This window comes from Jaculus jaculus, chromosome 1, assembly GCF_020740685.1.
Source record: "Jaculus jaculus isolate mJacJac1 chromosome 1, mJacJac1.mat.Y.cur, whole genome shotgun sequence".
Classification (NCBI taxonomy): Eukaryota; Metazoa; Chordata; class Mammalia; order Rodentia; family Dipodidae; genus Jaculus; species Jaculus jaculus.
In genome coordinates, this window is record NC_059102.1 from 178,511,683 (window position 1) to 178,533,727 (window position 22,045).

A 22,045-nucleotide genomic window follows, 5' to 3' on the forward strand; every position below is an offset into this window, starting at 1 on the left:
ATTTAGCTCTATAGCCCATTTTTTATTTTGGTTGTTTGCCTAATTTTTGAGTTCTTTGTATATCCTAGATATTAATCCTCTATCATATGTATATGTGATACATATGTATCATATGTATATCTGGCAAAGATTTTTTCCCATTCTGTAGGTTGTCCCTTTGCTTTATTCACAGTGTCCTTTGCAGTACAAAATCTTTGTAATTTCTTGAGGTCCCAGTGGTTAAACTGTGGTTTTATTGCCTGAGCAATTGGGGTTATATTCAGAAAGTCTTTGCCAAGACCAATATGTTGAAGGGTTTCCCCTACTTATTCCTCTAGCAGTTTCAGTTTCAGGTCTGATGTTAAGGTCTTTAATCCATTTAGACCTAATTCTTATACATGGAGAGAGAAGACTCTGTTGTCATCCTTCTACAGATACATATCCAGTTTTCCCAGCACCATTTGCTGAAGAGGCTGTCTTCTCCACTGAGTATTTTTTAGCATTTTTGTTGAAGATCAGGTGGCTATAGCTACCTGGACTTACATCTGGATCCTCTATTCTGTTTCATTGATCTGCATGTCTGCTTTTGTGCCAGTGCCATGCTGTTTTTGTTACTATGGCTCTGTAGTATAGGTTAAAATCAGGTATGGTGATACCACTGGCCTTATTTCTGTTGCTCAGTATTGTTTTAGATATTCGAGATTTTTTTTGTGATACCAAGTGAATTTTTGGATTGTTTTTTTCTATTTCCATGAAGACTGACATTGGAATTCTGATGGGGATTGCATTAAATGTGCAGATTATTTTTGGCAAGATTGCCATTTTCACAATATTGATTCTTCCAATCCAAGAACAAGGGATGTTTTTCCATTTCCTAGTGTCTTTTCCAATTTCTCACTTGAATGTTTTATTAAAGTTTGCATTATAGAGATCCTCCACTTCCTTGGTTAGGATTATTCCAAGGTGTTTTTTTTACCTCTTTTTCTTATGGATGCTATTGTAAATGGGAGTGATTCTCTGATTTCATCCTCTGTGTGTTTGTTGTTAGCATGTAGGAAGGCTAATGATTTCTGTGTACTTATTTTGTGTCCTTCTATATGGCTATAGGTGTTTATCAGTTCTGAACAGTTTGGTGGTACAGTCTGTAGGGTCCTTTATGTATAGAATCATGCCATCTGCAAATAATGATAACCTGATTTCCTTTCCAATTTGTATACCTTTTATGTGTGTCTCTTGCCTTATTGCTATGGCTAAGAAAAGTGGGAACAGTGGACACCCTTGTATTATTCCTGATATTAGTGAAAAAACTTCCAGTTTTTCCCCATTTAGTAATATGTTGGCTTAGGCTTGTCATAAATAGCCTTTATTATATTGAGACATGTTCCTTCTATTACTAGTCTCTGTAGGACTTTTATCATGAAGGGATGTTGGATTTTGTCAAACGCTTTCTCTGCATCTAATGAGATGATCATGGGATTTTGCCCTTCAATCCATTTATATAATGAATTACATTTATCGATTTGTATATGTTGAACCATCCCTGCATCTCTGGGATAAAGCCGACTTGGCCAGGGTGAATGATCTTTCTGATATATTCTTGTATTCTGTTTGCAATATTTTGTTGAGAATTTTTACATCTATGTTCATGAGGGAGATTGGTCTGTAATTTTCTTTTTTGTTCTGTCTTTGCCTGGTTTTGGTATCAGGATGATTCTGGATTCATAGAAGGAGTTTGGTAGGATTCCTTCTTTTTCTTTTTATGGAAAAGCTTAAGAAGCACTGGTGTTAGTTCTTCCCTATGGTCTGGTAAAATTCACCAGTGAATCTATCTGGGCCTGGACTTTTTTTAGTTGGGAGTTTTTGATAACTGTTTGGATCTCCATATTTGTTATAGGTCTATTTAAGTGATTAATCTCATCTTGATTTAATTTAGGTAGGTCATATAAATCAAGGAAGTCATCCGTTTCTTTCAGATTTTCATACTTAGTGGAATATATGTTTTTATAGTATGCCCCCTATCATTTTTTAAATTTCTGTGGTATCTACTGTGATGCTGCCTTTTTCTTCTCTAATTTTATTAATTTTTGTCTCTTCTTTCTTTTGGTCAGATTTGCTAAGGGTTTATCAATCTTGTTTATCCTTTCAAAGAACCAACTCTTTATTTCATTGATTCTTTGGATTTTTTTTTGGTTTCTATTTCATTAATTTCTGCCCTATTCTTTAATATTTCTTCTCATCTGCTGACTTGAGGTTTGCCTTGTTCTTCTTTTTCCAAGGCTTTAAAGTGAAGCATTAGGTCATTTACTTGAGACCTTTCTAATTTCTTAATATTGGCACTTAAAGCTATAAATTTCCCTCTTAGGACTGCCATCATTGTGTCCCAAAAGTTTTGGTATGTTGTGTTCTCATTATCATTGGACTCTATGAATTTTTTGATTTCCTTCTTGATTTCTTCATTAACCCATTCATCATTTAGTAATGTATTGTTTAGTTTCCATCATTTTGTGTATGCACTATAGCTTTTCTTGCTATTGATTTTTAGTTTGATTCCATTGTGGTCAGATAGAATGCAAGGAATTATTTCAATTTTCCTGTATTTTTTAAAATTTGCTTTGTGACCTAACATATGGTCTATTTTAGAGAATGTTCCATGTGCTGCTGAAAAGAATGTGTATTCTGCAGCATTTGAATGAAATGTCTTATAGATATCTGTTAGATCTATTTGTTCTGACCTCATTTAATCCAGATGCCTCTCTGTTTATTTTGTTTTTTTTTTTTTTTTCCAGGACGACCTGTCAATTGATGAGAGTGGGGTGTTGAAGTCACCCGCTACTGGTGTTATGTGTGACCTTAGTTCTAATAGTTTTTTGATGAAGTTGGGAGCTCCCATGTTCGGTGCATGAATGTTTAGGATTATAATGTCCTCCAGGTGCATGTGCCACTTTATGCATCTGGCTTTACATGGGCACTGGGGAATTGAACTTGGGCCTTTAGCCTGGGTTAAACAGCAGGTTCCTTCAATTTGTTGCCTCTAAGAAACTCACCTTTCTATAAAGGATGGACACTATCTTAGGGTGAAAGGTTAAAAAATGGTGTTTCAAGGAAATGGGCCTAGAAAACAAGCAGAGGTTGCTATCCTAATATCTGACAAGGTAGACTTCAGTCCAACATTAGTTAGGAAAGATAAGGAAGGCCACTTTATATTGATTAAAGGCACACTCCAACAATAGGACATTATAATCCTAAACATACATGCACTGAACACAGGGGAGCTCCCAACATCATCAAACAATTAGAACTTAGGTCACAGATAACACCAAACACAATTTGTAGTGGGTGACTTCAACACCCCACTCTCATCAATTGACAGGTCATGCTGGCAAAACATAAACAAAGAGACATCTGGATTAAGTGAAACATAGAACAAATGGACCTAACAGATACCTACAGAACCTTTCATCCAAATGCTGTAGAATACACATTCTTTTCAGCAGCACATGTAATGTTTTCTAAAATAGACCATATATTAGGACACAAATCAAGTCTTAACAAATACAGGAAAATTGAAATAATTCCTTGTGTTCTATCTGATCACAATGGGATCAAATTAAAAATCAATAGCAAGAAAAGCTATAATGCATACACAAATTGATGGAAACTAAACAATACATTACTGAATGATGAATGGGTCAATGAAGAAATCAAGAAGGAAATCAAAAAATTCATAGAGTCAAATGACAATGAGAACATGACATACCAAAACCTTTGGGACACAATGAAGGCAGGCCTAAGAAGGATATTTATAGCTTTAAGTGCCAATATTAAGAAATTAGAAAAGTCTCAAGCAAATGACCTAATGCTTCACCTTAAAACCTTGGAAAAAGAAGAACAAGGCAAACCTCAAATCAGTAGATGGGAAGAAATATTAAAAGATTAGGGCATAAATTAATGAAATAGAAACCAAAAAAAAATCCAAATCATCAATGAAATAAAGAGTTGGTTCTTTGAAAGGATATGTAAGATTGATAAACCCTTAGCAAATCTGAACAAAAAAAGAGAGACACACAAATTAATAAAATTAGAGAAGAAAAAGGCAGCATCACAATAGATACCACAGAAATTCAAAATATGATAAGGACATACTATAAAAACATATATTCCACTAAGTATGAAAATCTGAAAGAAACGGATGACTTCCTTGATTTATATGAACTACCTAAATTAAATCAAGATAAGATTAATCACTTAAATAGACCTATAACAAGCATGGAGATCCAAGCAGTTATCAAAAAACTCCCAACTAAAAAAAAGTCCAGGCCCAGATGGATTCACTGGTGAATTTTACCAGACCATAGGGAAGAACTAACACCACTGCTTCTTAAGCTTTTCTATAAAATAGAAAAAGAAGGAATCTTCTATGAAGGCAGCATCACCCTGATACCAAAACCAGGCAAAGACAGAACAAAAAAGAAAATTACAGACCAATCTCCTTCATGAACATAGAGGCAAACATTCTCAACAAAATATTGGCATTGCTGGGCATGGTGGCTCACACCTTTAATCCCAGCCCTTGGGAGTCAGAGGTAGGAGGATTGCCAAGAGTTCAAAGCCACCCTGATCCTACATAGTGAATTCCAGGTCAGCCTGAGCTAGAGTGAGACCCTACCTTGGAAAACAAAACAAAACAAATATATATATATTGGCAAACAGAATACAAGAATATATCAGAAAGATCATTCAACCCAACCAAGTATGGGAAACCCTTCAACATACTGGTCCTGGCAAAGACTTTCTGAATATAACCCCAATTGCTCAGGCAATAAAATCACAGATTAATCGCTGAGACCTAATGAAATTACAAGCCGTTTGTATGACAAAAGACACTGAAAATAGAGTAAAGAGGTAACCTACAGAATGGGAGAAAATCTTTGCCAGTTAAACATCTGATAGAGGATTAATATCTAGGGTATATAAAGAACTCAAAAAATTAAATAATAACAAATCAAACAACCCACTTAAAAAATGGGCTATGGAACTAAATAAGGAGTTCTCAAAAGAGGAAACACAGATGGTATATAAACATCTAAAAAAAAAGTTCAACATCCCTAGGTATCAGGGAAATGCAGATTAAAACTACATTGAGATTCCATCTCACTCCTGTCAGATTGGCTACCATCGTGAAAACGAACACAGCTGTTGTCGAGGATGCGGAAAAAGAGGAACCCTTCTACATTATTGGTTGGAATGCAGTCTGTTCCAGCCATTGTGAAAAACAGTGTGAAGGTTCCTGAGACAGCTAAAAATCTACCATATGACCCAGCTATCGCACTCCTAGGCATATATCCTAAGGACTCATCTCACTACCTTAAAGATACTTTCTTAACCATGTTTACTGCTGCTCTATTCACAATAGCTAGGAAATGGAGCCAGCCTATATGTCCCTCAACTGATGAGTGGATAATGAAGATGTGGCACATTTATACAATGGAGTTCTACTCAGCAGTAAATAAAAATGAAGTTATGAAATTTGCAGGAAAATCGATGGAGCTAGAAAGGATTATACTAAGTGAGGTAACCCAGGCCCAGAAAACCAAACATCACATTTTCTTTCTGTGGATCCTAGCTACACTAACTGGACTTCTGTGTGAGTACCAAGACAACTCTGTAGCATAGGTTGGTAAGCTAGAAAAGAGAGATAAAGGGAATATAAAGAGAGGGAGGGGGGACTTAATAGGATGGTATTATATATATGTAAGTAGAAGAATAGATTAATGGGGGTGAAAAGGTCCAAAGTGAGGTCAGGGAAAGAGATTAAGTAAAGGAAAGGTAGAGGGAGGGCTAATCAAAATCTAAGAGGATATAAATAAGTCATATGGAAACCTACTTTTTTGGACAATGGAACACACAGGAGCTGTGGATCATTACTAGAAAATTTTCAGTGCCACGGATGGGATTCCTTCCAGTGAGTTGTTGGCCAGGGAGGTCCCTGATGCCCCCCAAACATTACAGCCCACTGCCAAAGCCCTTGGTTTCCCACCAGGAATAGATGGTAAGACCCTATTGCTGAAGACTCTACATACTGGGCTGCAAGGTCACTGAGAAACCCTGCTGGAGTTGAGCTGAAACCTCCTCCCTGTAGACCAGCTGACAGAAAGCTGGAAAAAGCCATGCTGCATGCAGTTCAATGGGAGAGAGAGAAATCACCAGTGAAAATACCCAACAGTGGATACCTCAAGCCTTATATTTGGCCAGCCAGACCAAATGAGCCAATGGGTACAATAGTGGCACGTCTGTTATGGGGAAACCAATAGCCCTCTAATTTGACTGGAGGGAATATATTTCTGATACTGAAAACCTACAATAGGAGTAGTCATGAGCCCTAGCAGTGTAACATCTGCTGCTATCTGGCTAAAAGTACATACTATGCTAACCAAACTGCCTAGTAAGCACTTCTCTTAAGGAATGTTCATACCCATATATTAATGCTACTCTCACTTTTGGTTAGAGAACCTTCTCTTTTCAGATGGCAGTGACATTGGGATGTTTCAGAAGGTACCATGGTGCTGAGAAGTAGTCATGGAGGAGTGCTCAGCACTGAAACATCTCAATCACAACTTCCATGGCTCAGGGTTCTATTGCAGAAGAGGTGGCAGAGATAATGTAAGAGTCAAAGGAAGGATAAGACTCCTTACAACGTGCTCCCCCCAGGCACAAAATGGCCTGGATATCCATGACCTCACAGTGCCTGACACTACCTACACAAACCATCATAATAGGAAGATCATGACATCAAAATAAAAGAGAGACTGATTGAGAGGGGGAAGGGATAATAAAGAGAATAGAATGTCAAAGCAGAAAGTAGGGGAGGGAGGAAATTACCATGGGATATTGTTTATAATTATAGAACTTGTCAATAAAAATATTTAAAATAAATAAATAAAAATAAAGTTTAAAATAAATAAATACAAGTATAAAAATTAATCAAACTGGGCATGGTGGAGCATGCCTTAATCCCAGCTCTCATGAGGTAGAGGCAGGAGGATCGCCATGAGTTCAACACCATCCTAAGACTGTGAATTCCAGGTCAGTCTGAGCTAGAGTGAGACCTTACCTTGGAAGAAATAATAGTAATAATAATAATGATTAATCAAGCCAGCAGGATGCTACACACCTGTAATGTCAGTATTTGGGAGACGAAGGCAGAAGAATTAGAAGTCCAAGATTAGCCTGAAACATGAAAACCTGTCACCAAAAAAAAAAAAAAAAGGAAAGGTATTTTTGCACATGCCTTTAATTCCAGCACTAGGGAGGCAGTGTAGGAAGATCGCCATGAGTTCGAGGCCACACTGAGACTACATAGTGAATTCCTAACCAGCTTTGGCTAGAGTGAGTCCCTATCTTGAAAAACCAAAAAAATAAAGAGTTCTGGAGCCGGAGAGATGGCTCCGCAGTTAAGGTGCTTGCCTGTAAAGCAAATGACTGGAGTTCAATTCTCCAGTACCCATGTAAGTCAGATGCACAAGGTGGCACATGTGTCTGGAGTTAGTCTGCAGTGGTTAAAGATCATGGAGCATCCATAGTCTGTCTCTGTCTCTCTCCCTCTCATATGTGTCTATCTCTATGCTTTCAAATAAATAAATAAAACATATTTTTAAAAAACTGGGCTAGAGAGCCGGGCATGGTGGTGCACGCCTTTAATCCCAGCACTTGGGAGGCAGAGGTAGGAGGATCGCCGTGAGTTCAAGGCCACCCTGAGACTATAGGGTTAATTCCAGGCCAGCCTGGACTAGAGTGAGACCCTACCTCGAAAAACCAAAAAAAAAAAAAAAAAAAAAACTGGGCTAGAGAGATGGCTTAGTGGTTAAGTGCTTGCCTGTGAAGCCTAAGGACCCCGGTTTGAGGCTTGTTTCCCCAGGACCCACGTTAACCAGATGCACAAGGGGGCGCACACGTCTGGAGTTCGTTTGCAGTGGCTGGAAGCCCTGGTGTGTCCATTCTCTCTCTGTCTCTTTCTCTGTCTGTCTGTCAATATCAAAAAGAAAAAAAACTTCTAGCCAGCATGCCTTTAATTCCAGCACTCGGAAGGCAGAGGTAGGAGGATCGCCAAGAGTTCAAGGCCACCCTGAGACTACATAGTGAATTCCACGTCAGCCTGAGCTTGAGTGAGACCCTTCCTTGAGAAACCAAAACCGAAAAGAAATTTAAAAAAACTTCTATAACTAAAAAACAAACTCCTATAACAACAAAAAGACCAAATAACCCAACTAAAAAATAGGCAAAATACTTGTATAGACATTTCTCAAAAAAAAAAAAAAAAAAAAAAAAGCCAGGCATGATGGCACTTGCCTTTAATCCCAGCACTAGGGAGGCTGAGGTAGGAGGACCTCGGGAGTCTGAGGCCAGCATGGGCCACCTTGAGAACTTGTCTCTTAAAAAGTTTTAAGTCCTCGGGTTGGAGAGATGGCTTAGCGGTTAAGTGCTCGCCTGTGAAGCCTGAGGACCCCGGTTCGAGGTTCGATTTCCCCGGGACCCATGTTAGCCAGATGCACAAGGGGGCGCACACATCTGGAGTTCGTTTTCAGTGGCTGGAGGCCCTGGCATGCCCATTCTCTCTCTCTATCTGCCTCTTTCTCTGTCTGTTACTTTCAAATAAATAAATAAAAAACAAAAAAAAAAAACACACACACACACAAAAAGTTTTAAGTCCTCACATAAAACATGACAGCTAATAAATCTAGATTTCTGCTTCTAGCCATGCTACTGACAGAAATCAAATACACTCCCCCTGCTTTAAACTAGAAAAGCAGACAAAAATGCATGAAACGAGTTTTTAAACCTTGAACCATAGGCAGACAAGAGGTAAAGAAATGGGGTAGGCCTGTGATGGTCCCATCTTGCCAACTTGGAGTGAACGCAGGCTGCAGTCAGGAAGGGAGGAGCAACAGCCTACCTGTCACCCAGGGCTGAGCAGACAAGGCGCCAACACGGCACAAAGCTGGGAGGAAGGTGTGTTCTGGAGATTCTCAGGAGCAACCTCAGTTTTTGGCTGAGTATAACTATTAATGTATAAATGTCTGTGAGGAAATTACCCAACGTTAGGGGAAATAAAAACATCAGAAATAAGCTGCAGAAATGTTCAGTACAGTGATGCATGCATCTAGAGTTCATTTGTAATAGAAAGAGGCCCTGGTGCACCCATATTCTCTCTTCCTGTCTGTATCGTTCTATATGAGATCAAATATATGTATGTATGTATGTATGTATGTGTGTGTGTGTGTGTCTATATATATATATATATATATATATATAAAATTTAGACTTTTCAAGGTAGGGTCTCACTCTCGAACCCAGACTGACCTGGAATTCACTATGTAGTTTCAGAGTGGGCTCGAAATTATGGTGATCCTCCTACCTCTGCCTCCTGAGTGCTGGGATTAAAGGCGTGCGCCACCAAGCCTGGCATTTTTTTGTTTTGTTTTGTTTTATTTTTCAAGATAGGGTCTCGCTCTAACCCAGGCTGACCTGGAATTCACTACATAGTATCAGGGTGGCCTCGAACTCATGGCAATCCACCTACCTCTACCTCCCAAGTGCTGGAATTAAAGGCGTGCGCCACCACAGCTGGCTCTATACATATTTTTTTAAAAAGTATTTTAGTTAGACACATGCCTTAAATCCCAGCACTTGGGAGGTAGAGGTAAGGGGACTGCTGTGAGTTCAAGGCCAGTTTGGGACTACAGAGTAAGTTCCAGGTCAGCCTGGGCTAGAGTGAGACCCTACCTCCAAAAAGAAAAAGCTGGGCCTGGTGGCACACACCTTTAATCCCAGCACTTAATCCCAGGCTGAGTCAAGAAGACTGCTGGGAGTGTGAAGCCAGCCTGAGGCTACAGAATGAGTTCCAGGCCATCTTGGGCTAAAGTGAAACCCTACCTTATACCCTTATTAATTCAATTTCTATGTTGAACATAAGCTTTATAAAAATAAAAGAGCCAGGCATGATAGTGCATGCCTTTAGTCCCAGCACTAGGGAGGCAGAGGTAGGAGGATCACAGTGAGTTCAAGGCCACCCTGAGACTATATAATGAATCCCAGGTCAGGCTGGGCTACAGTGAAACCCTACCTTGAAAAACCAATAAATAAAATAAAAAATAAAGCCAGGCATGGTGGTGTACACCTTTAATCTCAGCACTCGTGAGGCAGAGGTAGGTGGACTGCTGTGAGTTCAAGGCAACCCTGAGACTACATAGTGTATTCTAGGTCAGCCTGGGCTAGAAAACAAGACCCTACCTTGAAAACCAATAAATAAATAACTCAATAAAATAAAATAAAGGCTGGGCATAGTGGTATACACGTTTGATCCTAGTTCAGCCTGGGCTAGAATGAAATTTTACTTTGATAAACCAAAACCAAAACCAAAAGAATCAAATAAAGCTACCTTCATTTTGAAAATGCAATATATATTTCCTAACCAAGTTGGAAAGATACCAAGGTCAGATGACTAAAGTGACAAAAATATGACACTGCAGTTCCCGCAATAACCAGTCCCAGATCAAGTTTATGTCAGCACCCGGGAGTGAAAAACAATTCTTTCTTCCTTTGCTCCAAACTAGCTCCTTGAAAGGTATAACGTTCAAGTGCCCAGTCCATTCTCCATGACAGTGTAAAGAAACGGTGCCGCCATGAGCATTGTAATAAAAGGATGGTGCAAACCCAATGCCACATTTTCATAATTGTGATTAACCTTTATTGTACAAAAATAATTATGGTGCATAATCTAAGGATATGTATGGAGCCCTTAGTTTGAGTCCCAAGAGCCAGCACCCTCCCCACAAAGGGTGACAGAAACAAAAGCAGTCTCATTCTGGCCCTATTTCAAAGCAACTGTCGTCAAGAGGCTGTTCCCCTATACTTTAGGCTACTCTTCTTGGCACCTCTAGATTTTACCACATTTCTCTAGTCCCCGTGTCCTAGATTCGTGGGGAAAAGAAAAGGGGGGGCTTCTTCCTGCCAGAGTTCTTGCTTCTGAGTTTAATATAAAGCTCGCCTGCTTTAGTACTGGTCAGAGGGCAGGAAACTCGCCAAGCCCTGTCCTCAGCTCTCCTCTGGCTGTCTTTCTTCCAGCTAGTTTTCGTCTCAATATTTCACTTAATTATTTGAGGAAGGGAAGAAAGCAGAGAGAGAGAATGGGTGCTTCAGGGCCTTTCACCACTGCAAACGAACTCCAGACACATGTCACTTTGTGTATTTGGCTTTATCTGGTCCTGGGGAATAGAACCTGGGTCCTTTGGCTTTGCAGGCAAGCGCCTTAACCACGAAGCCATCTCTCCAGCCCCTAGCTAGTTTTCTCTTTCTTTTGCCTTTTATTTTCTAGGTAAGGTTTCACTCTAGCTCAGGCTGACCTGGAATTCACTATGTAGTCTCAGGGTGGCCTCAAACTCACGGCGATCCTCCTACCTCTGCCTCCCAAGAGCTGGGAACAAAGTGTGTGCCACCACGCCCAGTCTAGTTTTCTTAAAACTTACATCCTTATACCTCATACCTTAGCTCTCCAGACCCATCTAAACAGGCTGTTTCTGATATGCTGCTTCCCAAAGCCTTCCATTTATAGGAATCCTCATTCAGAATCTCTGTCATCTCTTCCCATTTTAAACCAAAGGTGAAAAGATGATGAGCAACCCAGTTCATGTGTATGCTTATTTATTTATTTTTATTTTTTTATTTTTATTTATTTGAGAGTGACAGACAGAGAGGGGGAGGAGGAGGAAGAAAGAGAGAGAGAATGGGTGCGACAGGGCTTCCAGCCACTACAAACAAACTCCAGACGCGTGTGCCCCCTTGTGCATCTGGCTAACGTGGGTCCTGGGGAATCGAGCCTTGAACTGGGGTCCTTAGGCTTCACAGGCAAGCAATTAACCACTAAGCCATCTCTCCAGCCCCTAGTTTTGTTTTATTTATTGTTTTTTTTGAGGTAGGCTCTTGCTCTAGCCTAGGCTAACCTGGCATTCACTATGTAATCTCAGGGTGGCCTCGAACTCATGACAATACTGTCTCCCAAATGCTGGGATTAAAGGCATGCACCACCAAACCTGGCTTTTTTTGTTTGTTTGTTTTTCAAGGCAGGGTCTCACTCTAGCACAGGCTGACCTGGAATTCACTATGGAGTCTCAGAGTGGCCTCAAACTCATGGCAATCCTCCTACCTCTGCCTCCCAAGTGCTGGGATTAAAAGCGTGTGCCACCACGCCTGGCTCTAGCTATTTTTATTTAGCCCAATATTGAAAAATTCTGAAGACTGATTATACAATTTATTAACAGTGACACTGGTTCCAAGTCCTGGCTATTCGAGACTGAGACAATATGACCATTTGAGCCCAAAAGTTCAGGGCCAGCCTGGGTAACATAGCAAGACTTTGTCTCAAAAATAAAATAGGGGTTGGAGGGATGGCTTACCGGTTAAGGTGTTGGCCTTCAAAGCCAAAGGACCCAGGTTCGATTCCCCAGGACCCACGTTAGCCAGACGCACAAGTGGGCACATGCGCCTGGAGTTTGTCTGCAGCGGCTGGAGGCCCTGGCATGCCCATTCTCTCCCTCCCTCCCTCCCTCCCCCCTCTGTCAAATGAATAAATAAAAATAACATATTAAAAAAAATAAGCTGGGCTGGGGAGGTTGCTCAGTGGTTAAAGTCACTTGCTGCAAAACCTGCCCGCCCAGATGTTATTCCCCAGTACACACATAATGCCAGATGCATAACATGGTACATGTGTCTGGAATTTGTCTCCAGTGGCAAGAGGCCTTGGTGTGTCCATTCTCTATTTTTCTCTTTCAAACGAATAAAAATATTAAAATAAAATAAGTGATTAAAATGTTACACTTTATATTCTGAGTGTTAAAACTAATTTTAGCTAGGTATGTTGACACATATCTTTAATCTCAGCGCTCAGGAGGCACAGAGGTAGGAAGAACACTGTAAGTTTGAGGCCAGCCTGTGACTACAGAGTGAGTTCCAGGTCAGCCTGGACTAGAGTGAGACCCAGCCTCAAAGAAACAAAAACAAAACAAAAACAGTACTGCTTTTAAAAATGTTAACTTTGGGCTAGAAATATGGCTTAGCAGTTAAGGCATTTGCCTGCAAAGCCTTAGGAGCAAGGATCAATTTCCCATATACCCACATAAGCCATATACACAAGGTGGCACATGTATCTGGAGTTCATTTGTAGTGGTTAGAGGCCCTAGAACACCCACTGTCTCTTTCCAATCAGTCAATAAATCAATAAGTGGGGGCTGTAGAGATATCTTAGTGGTTAAGGTGCTCATCTGCAAAGCCTAAAAACGCATGTTCAAATCTCCAGATCCTACATAGCCAGATGCAAACTGACACAACCGTGCAATACTGCACATGTGCACAAGGGGGCGCACATGTCTGGAGTTTGTTCACAGCAGCTAAAACGTCCTGGTGCACCCATTCTCTCTCTCTCAAAAATAAAATAATAATAATAACAATAATATAAATAAATGGCAACTTCTATGATAAGACCATTTTTCTTTTGAAGCAAGGGCTCACTGCAGCCCAGGTTAGCCTGAACTCATACTGATACTCCTATCTCAGCCTCTTGAGTACTGGGATTAAAGGCTCACATGAGCCACCATGCATGGTTCATGTTGTGCCCATTTTATTTTATTTTATTTTATTTTATTTTTTTAATATTTTATTTATTTATTTGAGAGCAACAGAGACAGAGAGAAAGAAAGATAGAGGGAGAGAGAGAGAGAGAGAGAATGGGCGCGCCAGGGCTTCCAGCCTCTGCAAACGAACTCCAGATGCGTGCGCCCCCTTGTGCATCTGGCTAACGTGGGACCTGGGGAACTGAGCCTTGAACCGGGGTCCTTAGGCTTCACAGGCAAGCGCTTAACCGCTAAGCCATCTCTCCAGCCCATGTTGTGCCCATTTTAAATTAATGAAACAAAATTGCCAGACATGGTGGCTCACATCTTTCATTCCAGCACTTTGGAGGCTGAGGTAGGAGGATCGCCATGAGTTTGAGGTCAGCCTGAGATTACATAGTGAATTCCAGGTCAGCCTGGACTAGAGTGAGATACTACCTCAATAAACAAACAAAAACAAAATCAGGAAGGAGGAGGGAATTCAAAGCCATCATGGGCTAAAGCAAAACCTTACCTCAAAATAACAATCAAACCTTAGGCACACACACAGAATGTTTCATGTAAAAAAAATAATCAAATTTCAGGCTTTATAAAAAAAAAAATCATATCCAGGGCTAGAAGGATGGCTTAGTGTTTAAGGCGTTTGCCTGCAAGGCCAAAGGACCCAGGTTCGAGTCCTCAGGACCCACGTTATCCAGATGCACAATGGGGTGCACGTGTCTGGAGTTAGTTTGCAGTGGCTGGAGGCCCTGGAGCACCCATTCTCTCTCTCTCTCCCCCTCTTTCTATGTCAAATAAATAAAAATACTAGTAAAACAAAAAATATTTAAAAACTCATATCCAACCTTCCAGTGAGTTATAGGCCAGGGAGGTCCCTGATGCCCCCAAAATGTTACAGGCCATTGCCAAGGCTCTTGGTTTCCCACCAGGAATAGATGGTAAGACCCTATTGCTGAAGACTCCACATGCTTAGGCTGCAAGGACACTGAGAAATCTTGCTGGAGCTGAGCTGAACACTTCCTCTGTATAAACCAGCTGACAAAAATCTGGAAAAAGCTATGCTTCATACAGTCACATGGGGGAGAGAGAAAACACCAGTGGAGATTAACAACAGTGGACACTGCAAGCCTTAAATTTGGCCAGCCAGGGCAAATGAGCCAATGGGTGCAATAGTGGCATGTCTGTTATGGGTGAACCAACTGCTCTCTAATTAGACTAGAGGCTGGCTCCATGGAAGGGAATACATGCTTGATACTGAAAACCTATGATGAGGGAAGTCATGAGCCATAGGGGTGTAACACCTGCTGGCATCTGGCTAAATGCATATATTATGCTCACCAAACTGCCCGGTAAGCACTTCTCTTAATGTTCATACCCATATATTGATGCTACTCTCACTTTTGGTTAGAGAACCTTCTCTTTTCAGATAGCATTACCTCTGAGATGACTCAGAAGGCACCATAAAGCGCCACCACGCCCAGTTAAGTTTTTAATTTCTGTTCTAAAACCAGAAACTCACTTTATACAGTACAGCTCAGCTCAGCTCTTTGATCTCAGTAAACTAAAGGGCTTGGAGGGATCAATACACTCAGCTCTCATCAGCTAAAGATAAACACTACTGCTTTTAGGTCTTTCCTATAGGAGCATGGCAGACATGATGCTACACCTATCATTCCAGCACTTGGGAGGTAGAGGTAGGAGTATCAGGAATTTAAGGTCATTCCCTGCAACACAACAACTTTGAGAGACCAGCGTAGACTACTTGAGATGTTGTCTTTAAAAAAAAAAAAAAAGGAGGGGCTGGAAAGATGGTTTAGCACTTAAGGTGCTTGCCTGCTGTGAGGCCTAAGTTTGACTCTCCAGGTCCCATGTAACCCAGACACACAGTGACACAAGTGTACAACGTCACAAGCACACAAAGGGACACAAGCGCCTGGAGTGCAACTGCAGTAGCTGGAGGCCCTAGAGAATGGAAGAAAATCTTTGCCAGCTACACATCTGACAGAGGATTAATGTCCAGAATATACAAAAAAAAAAAAAAAAACCCTCAAAAAACTAAATGATAAGTATGGTGGTTTGATTCAGGTGTCCCCCATAAACTTAGGTGTTCTGAATGCTAGGTTCCCAGCTGATGGGAGATTTGGGAATCAATGCCTCCTGGAGGGAGTGTATTATTGGGGGCCGGCTTATGGGTGTTATAGCCAGTTTCCCCTTGCCAGTGTTTGGCACACCCTCCTGTTGCTGTGGTCCACCTTATGTTGGCCAGGGGGTGATGTCCACTCTCTGTTCATGCCATCATTTTCCCTGCCATCATGGAGCTTTCCCCTAGAGCCTGTAAGCCAAAATAAACCTCTTTTTCCCAGAAGCTGCTCTCGGTCAGGTGATTTCTACCAGCAATGAGAACCTAACTGCAACAATAAGCAATCAAACAACCCAGTTGAAAATGGGCTATGGAACTAGATATAGAGTTCTCAAAAGAAGAAATACAGAGGGCTTATAAACATCTGAAAAAATGTTTGACATCCTTAGCCACCAAATTTGCAGGAAATGCAAATTAAAACTACTTTGAGATTCCATCTCACTCCTGTCAGAATGGCTACCATCAAAGAAACAAACGACAGCCAGGCATGGATGGTGTACACCTTTAATCCCAGCACTCAGTAGGCAGAGGTAGGAGGATCGCTGTGAGGTCAAGGACACCCTGAGACTACAGAGTGAATTCCAGGTCAGCCTGAGCTACAGTGAGACCCTACCTTAAAAAAATGGTTGGTGGAAATGTACTCTGGAACAGCCATTGTAGAAATCAGTGTGGAGGTTCTTGAGACAGCTAAAAATAGATTTACCATATGATCCAGCAATCGCACTCCTAGGCATGTATCCTAATGACTCTTCTCACTACCTTAGAGATACTTGCACAACCATGTTTATTGCTGCTCTATTCACAATAGCTAGGAAATAGAACCAGCCTAGATGCCCCTCAACTGATGAATGGATAATGAAGATGTGGTATATTTATACAATAGAGTGCTATTCAGCAGTAAAGAAAGGTGAAATTATGAAATTTGATGGGAAATGGATGGATCTGGTATTCCAGGCCCAGAAAGCCAAATGTCGCATGTTATCTCTCATATGTGGATCCTAGCTACAAATGTGTAGACTTGTATGTGAGCCAGAAAGCTAGAAAAAGGCTGTTAGGGAGGGAGGAGAGGGAAGGACTTAAGGGGATGGTATTGTACATATGTAAGTAGAAGAACAGATTACAGGGAGTAGAATGGCCTAAGTGAGGCCAGGGGAAGAGATTGGGTAAAAGAAGGGTGGGGGGGAAGACCAATCAAAATTCAAGATATTCTGAATTAAGACATATGAAAACCTACTTTTTTTGGATAATGGGACATCCGGAAGCCATAGATTGTTACTAGAATGCCAGGGTTGGGATACCTTCCAATGCGTTGTTGGCCAGGGAGGCCCCTGTTGCCTCCAAAACATTACAGATGATTGCCAAGGACCTTGATTTCCCATGAGAAACAGCTGGTAAAACCATATTGCTCACATGCCTGGGTGCCAAGGTCACTAAGAAATCAAGCTGGGCCTGAGCTGAAAACCTTCCTCCTGTAGACCAGTTTACAGAAAGCTGGAAAAAGCTGCACTGCATGCAGCCCTATGAGAGACAGAAATCATCAGCAGTGAAAACAATGGACACTGGAAGCCTCAAGTTTAGCCAGCCAGGCCAAATGACCAAATGGGTGCAATAGTGGCATGTCTGCTCTGGGGGAAACCAACTGCTTCTAATTGGACTGGAGCCCTGCTCTATGGGAGGGAATACATGCCTAGTACTGACTGATATCCTAACCAAAAGTCTATGGTGGGGGAGGTCATGAGCCTTAGGGATATAAAGCCTGCTCTTGTCTGGTTAAATGCATATATTATGCTCACCAAACTGCCCAGTAAGCAATATGCTTAATGTTCATATTCATATATTAATGCTACTCTCATGTTTAGTTAGAGAAGCTTCTCTTTTAAGATGGCAATGACCACTGGGATGACCCATAAGGCAACATAGTGCTGAGAAGATGTGACAAGAGTATCCAGCACTGAAACATCTCTATCACACCCTCCAAGGCTCAGGAACCATTGCAGAAGAGGTGGTGGAAAGAATCTAAGAACCAAAGGAAGGGTAGGGCTCCTTACAATGCAACTGTCCAGACATAAACTATCCTTGATATCCACAATCTCACAGTGCCTTCACAAGACCCTCATAATAGGAGAAAAAGACAATGACATCAAAATAAAACAGAGACTAATGGAAAAGAGGGAGGGGATATCATGGAGAGTGGAGTTGTGAAGGGGAAAGTGGGTAAGGGGAGGGAATTATCATGGTTTATTCTCTGTAAGGATAGAAGTTGTCAATAATAAAATTATACATTAGGGCTGGAGAGATGGCTTAGCAGTTAAGGCATTTGCCTGCAAAGCCAAAGGACCCAGGTTCGATTCCCCAGGGCCCACCTAAGCCAGAGGCACAAGGTGGCACATGTGTCTGAAATTTGCAGTGGCTGGATGCCCTGGTGCGCCCATTCTCTCTCTCTCTCCCTCTCCTTCCCTTCCACTCACTCTCTCAAATAAATAAATAATAGTTTTTAAATGATACATTTAAAATACAAAGAGGGGAATGGGAGGGGGTGGGGGGAGTGAGTTGCCACACCTTTAGTCTCAGCATTGAGGACCAGAGATGGGAAGATCACCATGAGGAGGGGGGTGGATACAAATGGGGAACAGGGACAATAAAAACAAACCAAAGCAGCGAAAACTCTAAACTATGTCAAACCTCACCTCAACACACTGTGCCTTACCTCATTCTACCCCTATTTATCTAGTTATTACTATTTTTAATATCGTTTATTTGTTTGAAATAAGGGCGGGGGAGAAGGAGAGGATAGGCACGCCAGGGTTTCCTGCCACTGCAAAGAAACTCCAGATACATGTGCCACTTTGTATGCCTGGCTTTACATGAGTACAGAGGAATGGAACCAGACTAGCCAGCTTAACCACTGAGCCATCTCTCCAGCCTACTTTTATTATTTGACATTGTGTGTGTGTGTGTGTGTGTGTGTGTGTGTGTGTGTACGCATACACGCACATAAGCACATGCATACTAATGTGGGCAGCTTGGGTCCATAGGCTTTGTAAGTCAGCTATCTTTCCAGCCTCCTCTTCCGATAATTTACATATCATTCTTTACTCATCCATGAAACCTCCAACAACTTTAATTCACAAGCAGCTTCTCCTTTTGTGTTTTTAGTACCTGCACTGTCAGCCATCTTTTGTGTGTGTAGACCTCCCATTTGTCCAGCTGCACATCACGCCCCACACTCAGTCCACAAATACAAAGCAACTACTCCAGGTAAAGACTGTTGTAGGTCCTAAGAATGTGGTGATGAAATAGAAAGACAAGGCTTGTGACATCTTGGGGCCTATTTCCTAGTAGACAAAGATACACAGAGAAATACAGTATTTCAGTATTTCAGATATGGACAAATAAATGTTTGGGAGGCCACCTGAAGCAAGGCAATGGTCTAGGAAGTGATTGGGTGGGGTGAGGGCTTTATGAGTAGAAGTTTATTTTAAAAAGGGAAGAGACCTGAACCATAAAAGAGATCTACGGGGCTAGAGAGATCGCTTAGTGGTTAAGGCGCTTGACTGCAAAGCCTAAGGACCTAGGTTTGATTCCCCAGAACTTATGCAAACCAGATGCACATGGTGGTACATGTATCTGGAGGCTCTGGTGTACCCTTTCTTTCTCTATCTCAACTAAATAAGTAAGTAAATATATATGTATGTATGTATGTATGTATATGTGTTTGTATACATACATACATATATATATATGTATATATGTGTGTGTGTATATATATATATATATATATATATATATATATATATATATAAAATGTATGGAGAGAGAGAGAGAGAGAGAGAGAGAGAGAGAGAGAGGGAGAGAGGGAGGGAGGGAGGGAGGGAGGGAGGGAGGGAGGGAAGGGCTGGAGAGACTGCTTAGCAGTTAAGGCATTTGCCTGTGAAGCCAAAGGACCAGGTTTGATTTCCCAGGACCCTTGTAAGCCAGATGCACAAGGTGGTACATGCATTTGAAGCTTATTTGCAGTGGCTGAAGGCCCTGGCATGTCCATTCTCTATCTTCTTTCTCTACCTGTCCCAAATAAATAAAAAGAGTCTAAAAAATGTATTTTTAAAGAGGGACCCAACCACAAACAGCTGGTGGCAGTGCTGTGTTTTGGGTATGAACTATGTCCCCAAAAGGCTCATGTACTGAAGGCTTGGTCCTCAGCTGACGACACTAAGAGGAGACTATGCCATGACGGTGCCAGTCGCATCCACTGATGAGTCCATACAGATGGGCTAGTAGAGGTGGAGCCTGGCTGGAGGTAGCAGGTCCCTGGTGGCCTGTCTCTGAAGGGTAGTTTGCCATGGCCCCTTCCAGCCATGAGGAGAGCAGCTCTGCTCCACCACACTTTCCACTGTGGTGAACTGCTTCATCACAAGCCCAGAAACAGCAGAGCCTGCATGAACTGAAGCCTCTGAAACTGTGAGACAAAATAAGGCCTGCTTCCTTTAAATATTTCTTTTGGATATTGTCACAGTGACAAAAATCTAACACGGGAAGGACAGACAAGATGAGGTTAAAGAGGGGGCTGGGAAGAAGGCTCATGGGTAAAATTGCTTGCTGTATAAGCCAAATGACCCGAGTTCAGATCCCCAGAACCCATTTGAAGCCTGACACAGCAGCGTATATCTGTAATCCCGGCCCTCCTGTGGCAAGATGAGAGGCAGAAGCAGGAGCATCCGGAAGCTTGCAGGCCAGCTAGCCTGAGTGAACAGGGGTGAACAACAGACCCTGCCTCAAACAAGGCAGAAGGGGAAGAATATATCCGAAGTCATCCTCTGGCCTCCACACACGTGCTGTGGCATGTCCGTGCCCTCACTCACACGCATATATGTACACATGACTTGAGCTTACAGGCTTAACAAACCAGACATTTAGCTTCCTTTGTCTAGAGTGGAAATTTACAGGCACGAAGTGACTCAGTACACTGCACACCAGGGTTGGTAGCTATCAAAGCTCTAAGATACAGATAAACGCCTCATGTCGTCAGAGAGCAGAATCAGAACCAAGGTCAGCTACACAGCGACTGAAGAAGCTAAGGAAACCTAGGGCAGGGTTATATTAGAATACCAGAACATGTGGTGCACGCCTGGGAGGCAGAGGTAAGATGATCACTGTGAACTGGAGGCAGCCTGGGACTACGGAGTGAATTCCAGGTCAACCTGGGCTAGAGGGAGACCCTACCTAGAAAAAACAAAACAAAACAAAAAAACAGGGCTGGAGAGATGGCTCTGCAGTTAAGGCAGTTGCCTGCCAAGTCTAAGGACCTGAGTTCAATTCCCCAGTACCCCCGTAAAGCCAGATGCATAAGGTGGTGCATGCGTTTGGAGTTCGTCTGCAGTGCTAGAGGCCCTGGTAGACCCATTCTCATTCTCTCTCTGCTTGCAAATAAAGAAAATGGAGTTCAGTAATAGTGGCTGGAGGCCCTGATGCACCAATTCTCTCTCACACACACACATAAAAACAAAAAGGTCAGTCTATTGGGCTTGCCTAAAATAAAATAAAATAAAATAAAATAAAATAAAATAAAATAAAATAAAACCAGGAAGACTGTACCTACCCAAGTACCCAATCAATGAGGGAGAGAGAGGTGGAACTCACCCCATTCACTTAATTCCAGTTAATCCAAGTTAATTTCTGTGCTCAGGCAGCACACTACCTTTTATTTTTTCCCCTAGGCTGCACCAAACCTTGCAAGATCAAAAATAAGCTACCCATGGGACTGGAGAGATGACTTAGTGGTTAAGGTGCTTGCCTGCAAAGCCAAAGGACCCAGGTTCAATTCCCCAGAACCCACATAAGCCAAATGCACAAGGGGGCACATGTGTTTGGAGTTCGTTTACAGTACAGCTCTTTTAGTCTCTTTATTAAGAAAGGTGGGCATTTCCAATACACATGAAGATTCCAACACACAACTGAAGTTCAGATCCCCAAAACCCAAGCAAAACCAGATGTGAGGTGGTGTCAATGTCTATAATCCCAATGCACCTATGACAATGGGAGGCAGAGTCAGGAGAAACCTGAAGCTCTCAGACTTAATTGAACAATCACTGGGGCAAACTAAAACAGAGACTGTATCAAACAGTGCTATGACCTTCAGACGTATGCCATGACATGCGCACACCCACACACATCCTACACACACACAAAAAGAAACATATAGACTCTATGGGTGTAGCTTCTAATATTTCAAGGGCCTGCATTCAATAAATGTTTGAGTTTTGCTATC

General features: G+C 41.8%; 1 protein-coding gene across 1 annotated transcript in view; it reads right to left on the minus strand.

Annotated features, from left to right (window-relative positions):
• Nucleotides 1–22,045, minus strand: part of Ddb2 (damage specific DNA binding protein 2) — a 47,443-nt gene that overhangs the window by 20,289 nt on the left and 5,109 nt on the right. The window lies entirely within an intron of this gene.